This window comes from Lissotriton helveticus, chromosome 4_1, assembly GCF_964261635.1.
Source record: "Lissotriton helveticus chromosome 4_1, aLisHel1.1, whole genome shotgun sequence".
NCBI lineage: Eukaryota > Metazoa > Chordata > Amphibia > Caudata > Salamandridae > Lissotriton > Lissotriton helveticus.
In genome coordinates this window covers 1823458219-1823473334 of record NC_136063.1, presented here as the reverse complement: position 1 = coordinate 1823473334, position 15116 = coordinate 1823458219, and positions in this window count along the sequence as shown.

Genomic DNA, 15116 nt, shown 5'->3' with positions numbered 1-15116 from the left:
TCACCGCAGGTGGCTCTGCTGCATTCTTTGCTGCCGAGGGACTCTCCGGTGCCCAGGGAAGCGTCTCCTTCGCCTCTGGTCTCCCTGATCCTGGCTCAGGTGTCTCCGGCGCTGCAGCAAAAACCTGCATTATGTTCTCGGCCTGTTCCAAAGGCAGTTCCGGATCCATACCCACCTTTCCCAGCTCCAGGTGCGGATCCATCCCATTTTTTTAATGCAATGTATGGCATGTTTGCCAGGGCAATTAACCCATCTGGTTCACCTGGTGGCCCCGTGGGACCGCTTTCCTACAATATGGGCATTCCCCAAGATTAGGCCCAGGCACCCTTCAGGCCTTTTATGCCACTGACTCTGTCTTGGCCTCTCCCGATGCCGAGGTACTAGATGTCGATCCAGTCCCAGGTGGAAAGGATAGACTATTCTCCGGGGCCGATGGGCTCCAGTCAGGCGCAGACTCAACATCGTGGGCGCCGCCAGCCGCTCCTGAAGGCCCTTCATCGATGTTAGCTCCGAGGTCACTGGGACCGTGTCTGGCCCTGCCGAAGCTAATTCAAAAGATTCATTCGAGAAGGTAGGCTCAGAGGCTTCTGGAAGAGGAGGAGTTCCAGGAGCAAGCTGAGGAAGGGGAGATACTGGATCCCAATGATTATTTTGAAGGGCGTCAAGAAGCCAGTGTGCTGGACTCTTCACCAGAGTGGGAGCTTTCTTCTTCAAGGCTCTTCCTTCTCAGAATGTGGCCTCATACCATTCAGTTACAAGGAAGGCAGCAGACCTTCTTGATTTACAGTTGCCCACTTGGGAGGTCAAGTCTAACATTCTGGCTGAGGTACTTCCCTCCCCTTCATCAGCGGTGGCACCTTTGCTTCTGTTCAACGAAGCCTTGACAGAACCAATTCTGCAGGTTTGGCAGACGCCAATGTCTGCTCCAACTGTATCCAGAATGGAGGCACGGTGCTACAAGGTTGTGCCTGGGGATCCAGCATTTTTGTCATCACACCCTTCACCAAAAAGCTTGATGGTTCAAGTTTCATTTTCCTCAAAGCAATCCACAGGTTCCTTTCCCTCCACTACGGGGGAAAGAGGTTCCAAGAAGCTCGAACAATCTGCTCAAAAGGTCTTTTAATCTGCCAGCATGGCTTTGAAGTCAACCAATGCCACGTGCCTGTTGGGGGGCCTACATCCATGCATTGAAGGACTCCGCTAAGGAGGTGATACCAAAGTTGCCAGAGGATGTCCGGGTCACTTTGCGGAGGTGCTGTCGAACACTCAGGCTGCGGCAGGTGATCCAGTCCGGGCTCGATATGGCTGACTCCATTGCCTGGGTGATGGGTTCTTCTGCGGCAACTAGGAGGCACCCCTGGTTGAGAGGATCAGGATTCTCTCTGGATGTTTAGGCCACGCTGTTGGATCTACCTTTTGATGGCTCTAGAATCTTTGGGACCAAGGTGGATTCAGCTCTGCAATGATTTAGGGATAGCAGAGCTACCGCTAGATCCTTGGGCTTGCAATCCCAGCCTACAGGTTTTGCATACCGGAGATTTTGGGGCTTTGGGAAGACTGTTCCAATTCATGGATGACAGCAGCAGCAACAACAGAACACACTTTATAGGTCATACAGAGGGAAAGAAAGAGGTTGTCTGGGAGGGGCTGCTTGCCAACAGGTTTCCTCCTCCTATTTCCTTGCCCCCCCACACTGGCTCTGCAGGTAAGCAACTTTAGATCCTCCATCTTGGAGTATGTTGGACCCGTGGGAGGTCGGGTGTCCCATTTTCTAAAAATTGGAAATTTGTTACACGAGATCTTTGGATTTTGAATCTTGTCAAAAATGGGTATGCCCTTATTTTCTGAGAGTTTCCCCTCCTTTTTTCCCCCTGGCAGGCATGGTGTTCGGAGGACCATCTGTTGCTTCTGCAGCAGGAAGTTCTGTCTTTGCTTCCGAAAGGGCGATACAGGTGGTTCCAGAGCAGGAAAGGGGTCAGGGATGCTACTCCCGGTATTTCCTGATTCCCAAAAAGGACGGCCATTTGAGGCTGATCCTAGACGTCAGGATCTTGAATTTTTACCTCAAACAGGAAAAGTTGAAAATATTGACCCTGACTCAGGTTCTACTGGCACGGCAGAAGGAAGACTGGATGGTGTTGATGGATTCACATGATTCGTATTTTCACATTCCCATCCTGAAGTCGCATCGGAAGTATCTCCTTTTTACGGTGGGATCTCAGCACTACCTGTTTGCGGTCCTTCCATTCGATCTTACTTCAGCACCTCAGGTCTTCACAAAGGTGATGGCAGTGGTAGCGGCACATCTCAGACAGTCGGAGATTACTATTTTTCCCAATCTGGACAAGTGGCTGCTTTTAGCAAGGTCACCAGAGATGGTGCTGCATCATTTTTAACTGACAACAAGATTATTGCTTTACTTGGGTTTTTCGATAAATGTACCCAAATCTCACCTGGTGCCCTCTCAGTGCAACCTATTCACAGGGGCAGTACTGGATACTACTGTGAGTCGTGCCTTCCTGCATCCTCAGAGGATTCTGAACATACAGGCTATGATTCCTCTGTTTAAAAATGGAGCGGCTGTTCAAATCCTGAAGGTGCTATGTCTGCCTGGCCTGTTCCCTTCCTGCATACTGTTGGTCAACCATGCACTTTGGCACATGTTATGTTATGTTATGTTATGTTAATTTATTATGCGCGCAGATACTCCAGCCAAGGAGCGTCCCGGCGCAGAGACAAGGTAGTACATAACACCTCAAGAAAATGATGATACATGATACATGAGGGCACTCTAGTGGTGCCTCCGCAGACAGTGGTATCAACACAATTGTGATCTCAGGGAGGTGGTCAGAATCTCCAGAGACACTGCAGCTGAGCTGTCTTGGTGGAGTGTTCCAGGCAACCTTTCTCAAGTGAAGCCTTTTCAACCTCCTTCTCCGGTGACCACAGTGATAATGGATGCCTCCACTCTAGGGTGGGGAGCTCATCTGGTGGATCTGGAGATCAAGGGACTTTGGTCTCCAGAGGAAAGATCAATCTTCTGGAGCTGCAGGCTATATGTTTGGCTCTCAAGGCCTTTCTTCCCTCCCTTCACGGTCAGTCAGTTCAAGTCCTGACAGACAACACTACTGCGATGTGGTACATCAACAAACAGGGACCAGTAGGGTCGTATTGTATCCACAGAGAGGCTCTGGGGCTCTGGTCTTGGGCTCAGGACCACCAGATTTGCGTAATTGCAAATCATCTGGCCGGGGTGCTGAATGTGCGTGCGGACAGTGCAGTCGATAATACTCAGCCGATCACGATTTGCGTCTTCATCTGGAGGTGTTCGACCACATTTTCAGGATGCCACTCATGAGGACGTGCCCTACTCATCGTTCTGCCGTCTCCAGTATCTGATGTGGGAGCATTGGGGGTACACATTTCAACTAGATTGGAGCTTTCAGCTTCTTTATTCATTTCGTTCCATAACCTTGATTCCTCGGGTTCTGAGGAAGATTCGCCAAGACCGGGTCCAAGTCATATTAATGGCCCAAGATTGGCCAAGAAGGTTGTGGTACACATACCTTCTTCATCTCTCATCGCACCCTCCACTCCATCTCCCTCTAAAGGCAGACCTCCTCTCACAATCGCAGGGGCAGGTTCTACACCTTCACCTCCAGATCCTGCACCTTCATGCCTGGAGATTGAACAGGGGAACCTGAGTTCTTTCTCTCTCCTACCAGATGTGGTGGATGTGTTGGAGGGTGAAATTTCTCCGGGCACTGGACCAGGGCAGCTTAATTTGAGGGTGTGCCTCTACATAATATGAGAAAACACACATGTGAGTGACATAAATTGAATCAGGTTTGTTTGCACTTTATTACAATGAAACCAATTCAACAAGAAGTATAAAAACACTTTAAAATTCAATAATGAAATACTGTGTCTTAGCAAAGACCAGATAGCAGAAGACTCATGCTAAAATTATGACAAAAGCATATAATGAAGTACATTTAGAATAATAACAATGTAGGAACAAGAGGAGAAACCTCTGTAAATATATCAAACATATGCAGCAGAGTCAATATTGTTTTGAAGAACAAAGAACGTGCATTTGTAACAAGACTGAAAACCATATTAAATAAAGAGAGAAAAACATTTAACAATAATTGAAGCATATTCAGAGAGAAATGCCATTCAGAATACACTTGAAAATATGCAACCTTAATGAAAATTCTCTTGGAGAGCAAGAACATGTAATTGCAGTAATGTTTAGAATAATGGCAATGCAGAGGAGAGAGAGAGAGACACAATTTCAAAGTACAATAAGCATTATAGCCTCAGCCAATGATCCTAGATAGATGGCTGAGGGGAACCACACATGCGTCATGACCAAAGGGGTCATTTGGGTGAGGTAGTTTGGTGAATGGACAGAGGAGCAGATCTTTTATACCCTTTTGAATGACGATCTATTGAACACAAATTCACGACATTATCAGGTGCTTTTGACCTCAAAACATGAAGCAATTTCGTCACTTCTAGAAAATATTTAGGAACACAGAAGTGACACCTACATTTTCAAAAGTTTACCAAAAGGTCACTTGGTGTTTAGCGATAAATCATAATGAAATTGAACATCTATCGAACAGGATTTTCGTCACTTCAGGGAAATTTTTATTAGTTTATAAGAGTTCCTCTTAGCTTGAGATGTTCTGTGTTCTTGTGGTTTTTATATATTTCAATAGATGTGCGAACAGAAGTGCAGGTTGGATGCAACGAGAGAGTGGGGGCTTGGGGGAGCTGGGACTTTGTGGGAGAGATGTCCAGTGATTTAAGACAGAGTGGCACAGGGCCTACTGTGTTCAGAATTTTTTTTTACAATACTTTAGTCAATTTAACAAATCTTTTCATGCTGGCTGGTCGGGTCATATGGGGATCTCATGCCTCAGGTGTGGGCAGGTGTTGTTCGGAATATGCTGAGGCATTTATATGGTAAAACTGGACCCTTTTTCAGATGTCATATTATTGGCCAGAAGACACTCCACCAAATCTGTGTCTATTCCAGTAGGTGGGCCAGATCTGTTAAATGGTGTGGTGAGAGTTCAATTGATCCTTGGAAGGGCCATTGTCTGATATTCTTAGTTTCTCTTTTTCTGTTGCTTAGCAGGGTTGTGCTTTAGAGACTGTTAAGGGCTACTTGTTGGCCTTGTCAGCCTTTCTTTGTTTGCCAGACCAACCATCGTTGTTAAAAGTTTCCCATAGTCATGAGTTTCATTAGGGGTCTCACTAATAGATTTCCTTACACTCCTTTTATTATGCATCAGTGAGATTTAAATGTAGTTCTTACTTTCCTAATGGGGCCTCCATTTGAGCCCCTACATAGTTGTCCGTTGAGGCTTCTCCCATTGAAAAAGAAATTCTGATTGCGATTACCTCTGCCAGGAGGGTTAGTGAGGTACAGGCTCTTAGTTCGAAGCATCCTTTCACCACTATCCATGCAGATAAGATGGTTCTGAGGACCATGGCTGCTTTCCTGCCTAAGGTGGCAAACTTCCTTTAATCGAGGGCAGTCCATCACTTCACCCACTTTCTATCCTCCCCCTCACCCTTCTAAGGAAGAGGAGACATTTCACTGCCTTGACCTTAAGAGGGCTGTCAGCTTCTACCTGGACAGAACCAAGGACTTAAGGCTGGACGACCAGCTCTTCATTGGTTACGTGGGTGAAATGAAGAGCAAGTTTGCCACAAGCGAAAGCTGTCCAGGTGGATCATCCTGTGCATCAAGATCTGCTACGCCTTGTCCAAGAAGGAACCGCCTGAAGGTATTTGAGCTCCTTCCACTAGAGCCAAGTCTTCTTCTTCGGCTAGAGGTGTGCCTGTTGTAAACATCTGCAAGGCGACAACATGTGCCACCGTCCATACTTTTGCAAAGCATAACTGCTTGGAATCAGAGGTGAGGAGGGACGGCCACTTTGCACGTTCTGGACTGCAGGATGTTTTGGTGTAGGTAGCGGGCACCCTCCTCTGGGAGTGGGACTGCTTGGGGATTCAATTCAAAAGGTGAGTAATCCACAGGCAGATGTATCCATCAGAAGAACAAGTTACTTACCTTTGTTAATGCTTTTTCTGGTGGATGCATTATATGCCTGTGGATTCCTCACTGACCCACCCACCTCCCCGTTGCCTGTCTATGGACACCAAAAAGATAATCATTTGTGAAGTTCTTACATTTCATTGTCATTCATGATGTTGTGATGTTTTTTGCTAGGAAATGTCTATTCTATGTATACATGTGTAAATGTTGATGGCTCACCCGTTCGCCTCGAAGGCACAGAAGAAATGGGTGAAACTGACGTCAGCATGCCGACGAGGCCTTCCTATGGCTCCGAAGACATCACGCGCGTGGATCCAATTCATTGTGGCTTCCTCGTCGGCGTGGGAGTGCTATTAAAAAAGTTACCATGGAATGCTGCACAAGGGATAATTCAAATTGTGAGGACTACACAGGCAGATACTGTATCCACTAGAAAAAGCGTTATCGAAGATAAGTAACTTGTTCTTCAATATCCACAGTAGGTCAGACTCCAGGAAATCAGTATTAAAAGGCCTCCGCCACTGTTCAGCCCAGCAACCCCTGCATGCCCAGTAGCTCTCTGAAAGGGTTTCTGACAGTATTGTTTTTTTGGTTGATTAACTTTAAATCTTTTCTTTTTGTTTCTTGGAAAGTGAGGCGTGTTTAATCTGATTAAGCCTTTTCGTGGTGTGCTGTGGGGGCGGATTCTAGAAGGGAATCTGATTTTATGTCAGAGGCTAGAGAAACTACAGAGTCAGCAGTTTGCAGGAGAGCTGCTCTGATACAGCTGTCATGCATGCCAATAGAGCCGGTTCAGGCAAGAGACTCATGAATTATGAAGCAGAAAATGGTTTTATTTTGGCTGTGTCAGGCCTGAAATTGGCTCTTCTTCAATAGAAATCAATAGGGTAAATATATTCCCCTGATTATTTTTTTTATTTTTCTTTAAATCTCCCACTTACCTCTTCTAAAATGTTGGCATGTATAATTACTGTCCTGTTTGTTAATACTACAAGACGAATACACAATTACTTGTTTCATAATATCGAATGGAGGGAAGTAAATGATGTATCAGTGTCAAGGCCAGACAGGTCGTACCGAGCATAGGGCGTTTCCTTGGGAGACTGGAAGGGTCGGGCCAGTTTTGCAGAAGTGCTGCAATTTTCAAAGCACTGCAGTGCAACAGGCAACAATAAAACTGCCAATATAACTCTGGTGATTAATACCTGTTGGAAGTAGCTTGGAGTTTTGTCAACTGGCAGTTTTGACTCATCTAAGGTAGTGCAGAGAGTTAATATGCCTGCAGTAAAGAGGGGGTGCTATACAGACCACAGAACAGTATTTTATGTGCATAGCTCAGTGGTTTACCACTTTTGTCACAGAGATCCTATTATTACTGAACTGTTATTAGTTACAATCGTAATCTAGGTTAGAAAGTTCTTTTTTTCATAGTGTTCCATTATCCTTATTTTGCTAAAAAGAGTTTGAGGGAAAAAGCTTACACGTAGATTCATTCAGCTGGGATTGGTTTTGGCTAAGAGAAGGATTGACACAATGATAAAATAGAATAAGATGCGATGGCTTGGTATGTCATGATCACGGATCACGGATCTCCACAGGGGGAGGGCCTTACTTCTGAAGTGGCAGAGGCACAAAATAATTAAGAGAAGAAAATAAAAGTTTGTTTGGGTAGAAATAAATTCTTATTTGTAAAAAAAAAATGTCTACGAGTATAAATGGCATCTGAATCCTACACATTGTAGTGGTCAGGCTCGCTCACTGTGCATCGTACGGCGGCGGATGGTCTGACAAAAGTTGCCAGGGCTGCTTTGGGTTTCCTGTCTGGCCGTGAATCGATCAGTCTTGTAGCCAACTCCCTTCCAAGGGTTTTTAGGTCTCGGCTAGCGAAGGCTGCGCACATGTACAGTCTCGCTGGCGAGATTTTATGTTTTAGAGTACGTTTCACTAGCGGGGTTGAGTCCCGGCCCTCTTTTCTATTGGCTGGCATCACCGTTCATGCTAAATGGTGGCCAGCCATTGGAAAAGAGGTTACAGTGACATAGTCTTTTCTCTTTTAGAGCCGTCCCACTTGGACTGGCTTCCTTGTGTGTGGTAAAAGGTTTCTTATCTTCTTTATGGGGCGAAGCAAATGGTCCCATAAAGAATATAATAAACCTTTTACCACACACGTAAGTCAGGCCAAGTCCGTCCAAGTGGGACTGCAAAAAAGTGTACGTCACGTCGTAGCGAGTGCTTGTTTTTACTAGATGTGCTCCTTGGCTAGTGCTCCTATGCAGTAAATAAAGTAAAGCATATCGGTGTCGTCGAACTGCATGATGAAATTAACATTTTCTTTAGTATTTTATATAAGCTGAATGCTCTACAAATGTATTTTTCTGTATACACAGCTAGGAGATCGCTTATTGACCCATCCTCTCTTTCGGTCTCAAGTGTTTCCGTCCTTCTGCCTTCTAGTCTTTCTTTCGTGTTCACACAGGTTGGCTTGATCCCGGAAATGTTCACTCAGTAGGCGGTGTCGACCCGGAAACGCTGCGGGGTAGCGTGGTGCCGGGATGTGACAAGCCGTCGGTGAGCGCAGAGAGTGTCGGGCGCCACCGTGGCCTGTTGATCCTCCCTGCCCCTCTCCCCCACTGACACCCCAGGGGGAGAGGATGCTACTCCTCGTAGAGGTGAGGATCCCCCACCCCAGTGCGCGCCCTCTCTGCCGCCGTGTGCCAGCCGCAGGCCACGGCTGACACAGCAGCTTGGGCGGCAGCCTAAGCCCTTCAGCACGACCGCCCGTGTGTGGGCACCTCTGGGCCCTTACGATCCAGGTCCCCGGAGTGGACCTAGGTTGGCGGGCTGCTGTGACCTTACCTCGCCAGCGCCGGCTGAAGGTTATGCGTCGGGGGAGGCTGGATGGCCCGGGAAGGAAGAGGACAGTACAGAGGGAGGAAGTCATGGAGAGGTCGTTTGAAGTGAGTTAAGGTGGTAGCGTCGGGATGCAAGAGGCAGAGAAGCTTGGGGCAAACTGAAAAATTGTGTATTTGAGTGTGTTACTTAAATAAAGTGCCAGTGCATGCCTGGATTTTGATGAGAAGGAGTTTAACGTTGCCGAGAATCCCTTGTATGCTGGGGTCTGCTTTCCCACTGGAGATACATAAAGCACCGCAATACCGCACCAGAGGACCGCTGGGCGCTATATAAATGGCAAGGAATGAGTTACTGTAAATGTGGCTTCACTGGCTCAATGGCAGTAATGTTGCAAAAGAGGCCTTCCCTAAACCTCAGGGCCATCAGTGGTAAGGTTTGTGTTGCTGTTAGTGCAGAATAGATCGCTTTGTCTCCGAAAGTGCCCAGTGCAAACAAACTTTCTCCGTTGCTGCTTACAATGGCCGCAGTCAACTCAGTGCGCCCAGTTACAGTCAACAAGCCGCCTCCGCATCCAAAGGGTTTTCTCCTGAAGTCATCTTTTTGGAACTAGGTTTCTTTACATTGTCAAAGAATTACTGTGCATTTTGTTTTTGGGTGTGCTGCGTGAACCCCCCCGGCCGTAGCAGAAATGCAGATAACTGCAATAAATGTAGAGGCTTATTTAGTTCTTCTATTATCTGCCATTATGGGGTGTTTGGAGGAGGAGGAAGGTACTAAATTGTCATTCAGGCTGACTCCATTGTCATTCAGGCTGATGTGTGTATTTTCCACGTGAGCAAACATCACATTTTTGTTTCTGAACTCAACAACATGGTAACTGACAGTATTTGAAATGGCGAAGACATTTAATCAAATGCACCTACATCTGCAGATGGACTAGCCTGTGAGCACATGTGTGCCTCTACTGTTTCAGTTGGAATGAAAAAGTGTTGTACTATGGGCACAAACTCACCTTGCATGTTATAAATTCCAATATCTGTTTGAATGCCTCATACCACATAGCGAGGGCAAGACTTTTTAACAACTTCTATATCTTACCTGTTTAAAACTCATATGATGCCTACCCTTCGCGCAGCCTAGTTTGTGCTCCATTTCTTCTAACTGAATATCTCCATTTGCTTGTCATTTCTGAAGAACTTTTCATGGCTGCTCTCCATTTTCCTTCAACCCCAACTCCTTCATTTTAGCGACTTAATTTTCGCATTAACTCAAAGCTTCCGGCTAACTTATTCTCTGTCTTCTGCCAGCTTACACTTACCTGGGTACTTCTGTCTCCCTCTGCCTATTCCTGCAACCAAACAACTCCACTCTTCCAGTCTCTAAAGTTCCAATAACCCTTCTGTATTGTAAGTTCTTCCTACATGTCCTCTGATCACTGCCACCACTCTAACTTGCTCCTCATCTTCCAGCCTCTTTCAGTTGTATTTTCACACACCTTTCCTTACTTTCCTTTTCTTTATCACTCACTTTACCAACTATTTGCAATCTTGTTGACCACTCAATTACTACCTCCAATTTGACTCCCTCATGTAGGCTCTTACCTGTGGAAGGCTGCCTTCAGACCATACAAGCTCTCGCAAAACAACCCCCTCCAATCCACATACACTAGCACCTGACTCTCATCCGAGGGCCTCGCATTTGCTACATTTTACCCATCTCTACTGCCCCCTCATACCTCTCAACCACTTCATTAGCTTCCTTAGACTCTCAACTCAAATCCCCTTACCTCACTTTGTCCTCCACCCAGGTCCAATTCTTTTACATCTAGTAAGGAAAGGGTATCTACAGCTTCAACACTAATGGCTTTGGATGATATTCGTTCTCAGAAAATAGGAAGATACCCCTAAGAGTATTTTTAGGGAGGGGGTGAATAGATGTAAAAAGGTCAGAACCCTATCTAATTATTGGTCTGTTTTAATCACAGGTTCTATGGATGTAGAGAAAGAGCTGTGCGTTATTTAAGGAGACTCCTTAAATAACGCACAGCTCTTTCTCTACATCCATAGAACCTGTGATTAAAACAGACCAATAATTAGATAGGGTTCTGACCTTTTTACATCTTTGGATGATATTCGACCAGGGCCGGACTGGCTACCGGCCATTTTGGCATTCTGCAGAGCTGGGGGATGATGTCACTGAGGTGCAGGCTAATTTTGTAGATGGAGACCTGCATGTGCTTCGAAATCAACAATGCAAAACGAATTTCGTTTTGCACACGCAGGTCCCATCAACGAAATGAGCCCCCAGCTTGGGAGCATGACAAAAAGCCCGGTAGCCAGTCCGGCCCTGTATTCGACCTTCGTTCTTTCCGTTGCTAAAGGTCATCTAGCAATGACATTGGGTTCCCAAATGTTGGTCACATGTTTCTTCTCTCAATACCTTTCACAGCGATTTGCCTTCTCCGCAACACACTTTGCACTTTATTATATTACGGATTCATTCTTAATTAATTCGACCATGCTTCCTCCATCCTTCCTTTCTCTCTTCTGGTAATCCACCCACCCATCCATTAATACACCTCTCATCTCTCTTTCACTGACCCTCCTTTTGTCCGTCTGACCTCTTCCAACTATCTTTATTTCTCTCCATTATTTCATCCATGCTTTGCTCCTTCAATCGATCCACCCTTCTCTCTGCTCTTCCTACCTTTCATCGCCATTCATTCTTCTACCTTGCTTTCTAGCAATTCATCCTTGCGTCCACCCATCATGCTTTGCATCCATTTCCACATTCTTCCTTCCATATCTCCCACCCATCTCCATCTTGCTCTCCACTCTCCCTTCCATCCTTCTTCCTGTCCACCCACCCTTCTCTCCACCCCGTCTCCCTAGGCTTTCTTTTCATGCGCTCGTGCCTCATGTCACGGCCACTTCAGAGCTCCATTATGCCATTATCTCACAGTGGTTCCGAACAGCTTTTGTTCAAATGCCCTCGGTTGTTGCATACTTTGCTGTTGGGACTAAATAGGGTTTATTATTTATCAAGGCAAGAGTTTCATGTTCGTGCTTAATTTCTCTACATATGGGTGCTTAATTTGAGCTGGTAGTTGCCGGCCTGATTCCACAAAGTTTGATCGAGAGCAAAAGAGAGAAACACAGAAAAGGAGGAAGGAAAGGTCGGAAAAACAGTGACAACGAGGATGCAGAGACAAACAAGCATTGAAAATGCAATAGGTCTCGCCTTTGATTAAGTTAAAGCTATTTGCTTTGCTAATGGTATTCTATAGCAAAGCAAATAGCTTTAACTTAATCAAAGGCGATACCTATTACATTTTTAATGCTTGTTTCCATTCGGATTTTTACTTCCCTATAGCAAAAAGACCTTTTTTGTGCGAGTATTTATTGCAATCTAGTTCCCTCTTGTGGCCATTTATGGCAGTGACACAAGTCATCTGCACCGCCACAAATGACAAATGCATACTACCTACCAGTCCTGCGAATGATTTACATTTGGCATCAACAATGATCTTGGCTAGTGTCGTATAAAATGTTAGCCCTACACCCTAATTGTAATCAAAATTCTTGACTCCATCAAAACAGTTATCTTACATACAGGGTGAGACACAGGCAATTTTAAGTTTACCGTGAGAGGGAGACATTATTCATAAAATCTTCGTTAATGCTGAAAAAGACTTTCATATTTGTTTATCTTTTAAGTAGTATATGGTTGCTCAGGAACACACACTTTAATATTAGAAGAAAAGAAGCTGCCAGTATTGTGTCACACTCTGAAGCACCCAGGTACTAGACCTCCTGTTTTTCAACTTTCATCGTAAGGATTTTTGGGGCGGCTTGTTCGGAACAACTTCCGACCGATTTTATTACCCTTTTTCTGTAATTTTTTCTCTTATTTTAAGACTGCATGATGCCAAACAATATTGAAATAACATTCAACTTTAAAAAAACTGGGTCATACAAAACAAGCTGGAATTTGTCTTGGCTCCAGACCCCAAAAGCCTTAGGATGATACTTGGAAGAGAGAGGAAGAGTTGGAGATTGAGGTACTGTAAAGGATGAAGGTCCATAGTGCCCACACTACCAGCGCTCGCTCTACTCTGTGCACCATACACTTACATACCAAGGAAACTCATGAGACAGATTTGTGGGAAAGCAGTGGTGCAGGTTTATTTTGCACAACAAGTAGCAATAAGGTGGGTCATCTTACAGGCGATCCAATGCGGCAGCCCCTCGCTGACCCGCATGCCTAATGAGCCATTCTTGCACGGCGAGTCGATGCTCTGACGGTGCAGTACATTATCACTTTCTTTCGTTCAACTCCCGCCCCCCCCTGTCAGGGCGGAGCGATGAGGCACACCCCCGGTCGGTTCAGGCCCCCCGACCGCCCGAAGGACTAACGGGGCGCCGACGCTGTTTCCTGGAACCCCCTCGGCTACAGGTTCTTGGCTCAGGCACCCCTACTGTGCCAGGCAGAGGTATTGACTGTATCCTTCTGCCGCAGAGGTACCCCTACTGTCCATCTGCTTCCAGATCGCCCTGTGACTCCGCCTGCAACACAAAACAGACCGTTAACAGTTCAAAACATGCCCGCCGCTCTGCCGCTGGGTCTGGGCCAGGGAGGGAACAGCGCAGAGCAGCCCAGGAAACACGACGGCAGGAAAGACCGAGCCTCGCTGCCGGGCTACTTTGAACCCCTTGGGGCCGCCCCTCCCACCCGGTGACCCACGCCCATTGGACGCACCTGAAAGGGGGCGGCTCAGGAGCTGACGCGCACCGTTTTGCTCGCGCGGGATGTGGGACTAAGATGCTGTCTCGCTTAGCTCCCCTTCGTGTCGCGCGGCCAGCGGCATAGTGCCCACACTACCAGCGCTCGCTCCACTTTGTGCACCATACACTTACATACCAAGGAAACTCATGAGACAGATTTGTGGGAAAGCAGTGGTGCAGGTTTATTTTGCACAACAAGTAGCAATAAGGTGGGTCATCTTACAGGCGATCCAATGCGGCAGCCCCTCGCTGACCCGCATGCCTAATGAGCCATTCTTGCACGGCGAGTCGATGCTCTGACGGTGCAGTACATTATCACTTTCTTTCGTTCAACTCCCGCCCCCCCTGTCAGGGCGGAGCGATGAGGCACACCCCCGGTCGGTTCAGGCCCCCCGACCGCCCGAAGGACTAACGGGGCGCCGACGCTGTTTCCTGGAACCCCCTCGGCTCCAGGTTCTTGGCTCAGGCACCCCTACTGTGCCAGGCAGAGGTATTGACTGTATCCTTCTGCCGCAGAGGTACCCCTACTGTCCATCTGCTTCCAGATCGCCCTGTACTCCGCCACAGCTCTGGAGGAGGCCCCCGTCGATGACAGAGCCCCCCACCCACCTAGCTACTTTCGGCCGCTGTTTAGTGCACCCCTATCATAGTATCCTCCACCACACCCTTTTGGAGATTTATTAGGACCGTTCTTAGGACTCGCCCTTGGTTACATAGGCCGCACCTCAATGGGGATTGCTTAGATACTGTCCTTAGGCCACGCCCTTAGTTACATAAGCCGCACCTCTAATGAGGACTGCGTAGACACGCCCTTAGTTACACAAGCCGCGCCTCTAATGGGGATTGCGTAGATACTGTTCTTAGGCCAGGTCTCACTCTCACCGGACTAGTTACCACAACATTGATCTTGCCACCTTGGGACCTGAATAACCCATAATTCACTGCTCGGGGCGCCCTGCCCTCTTACTAGTGTACCTGGCCCAGGGCCCTCTACCTCTTGTGAATCCTGCCGTTTTTTCATTAGGCTGTTTACCTGCCAATATCTACAAGAGGATCCGCACATCCTTGCTTAGCCCTGCTTCTCTGTTGCATTCTGTATGTTATTTGCAATATTTTACGGATGCTAATGGAAGACCGGTGATATTGGTCCCAGGAACCAAAGAGATGGGTATGGCAGGTATAACGTTAATGCCTGCAGTGAAAAGCCCAAGACTGATCAGTAATTGTTGTAGCTTTTTACTTGCAGCTCATAAAACTAGAATCCTTCTAACGCCCCGCCGTGGACTGTGAAGGATATGGGACTCCTGTACCTTGTGACCCTCGCCGTCCCATGGAACACCATGTATACCGCTGTCATTACCCACTTAGCAGCACACCAAACTGGGATCCTTTCTAATATAGCA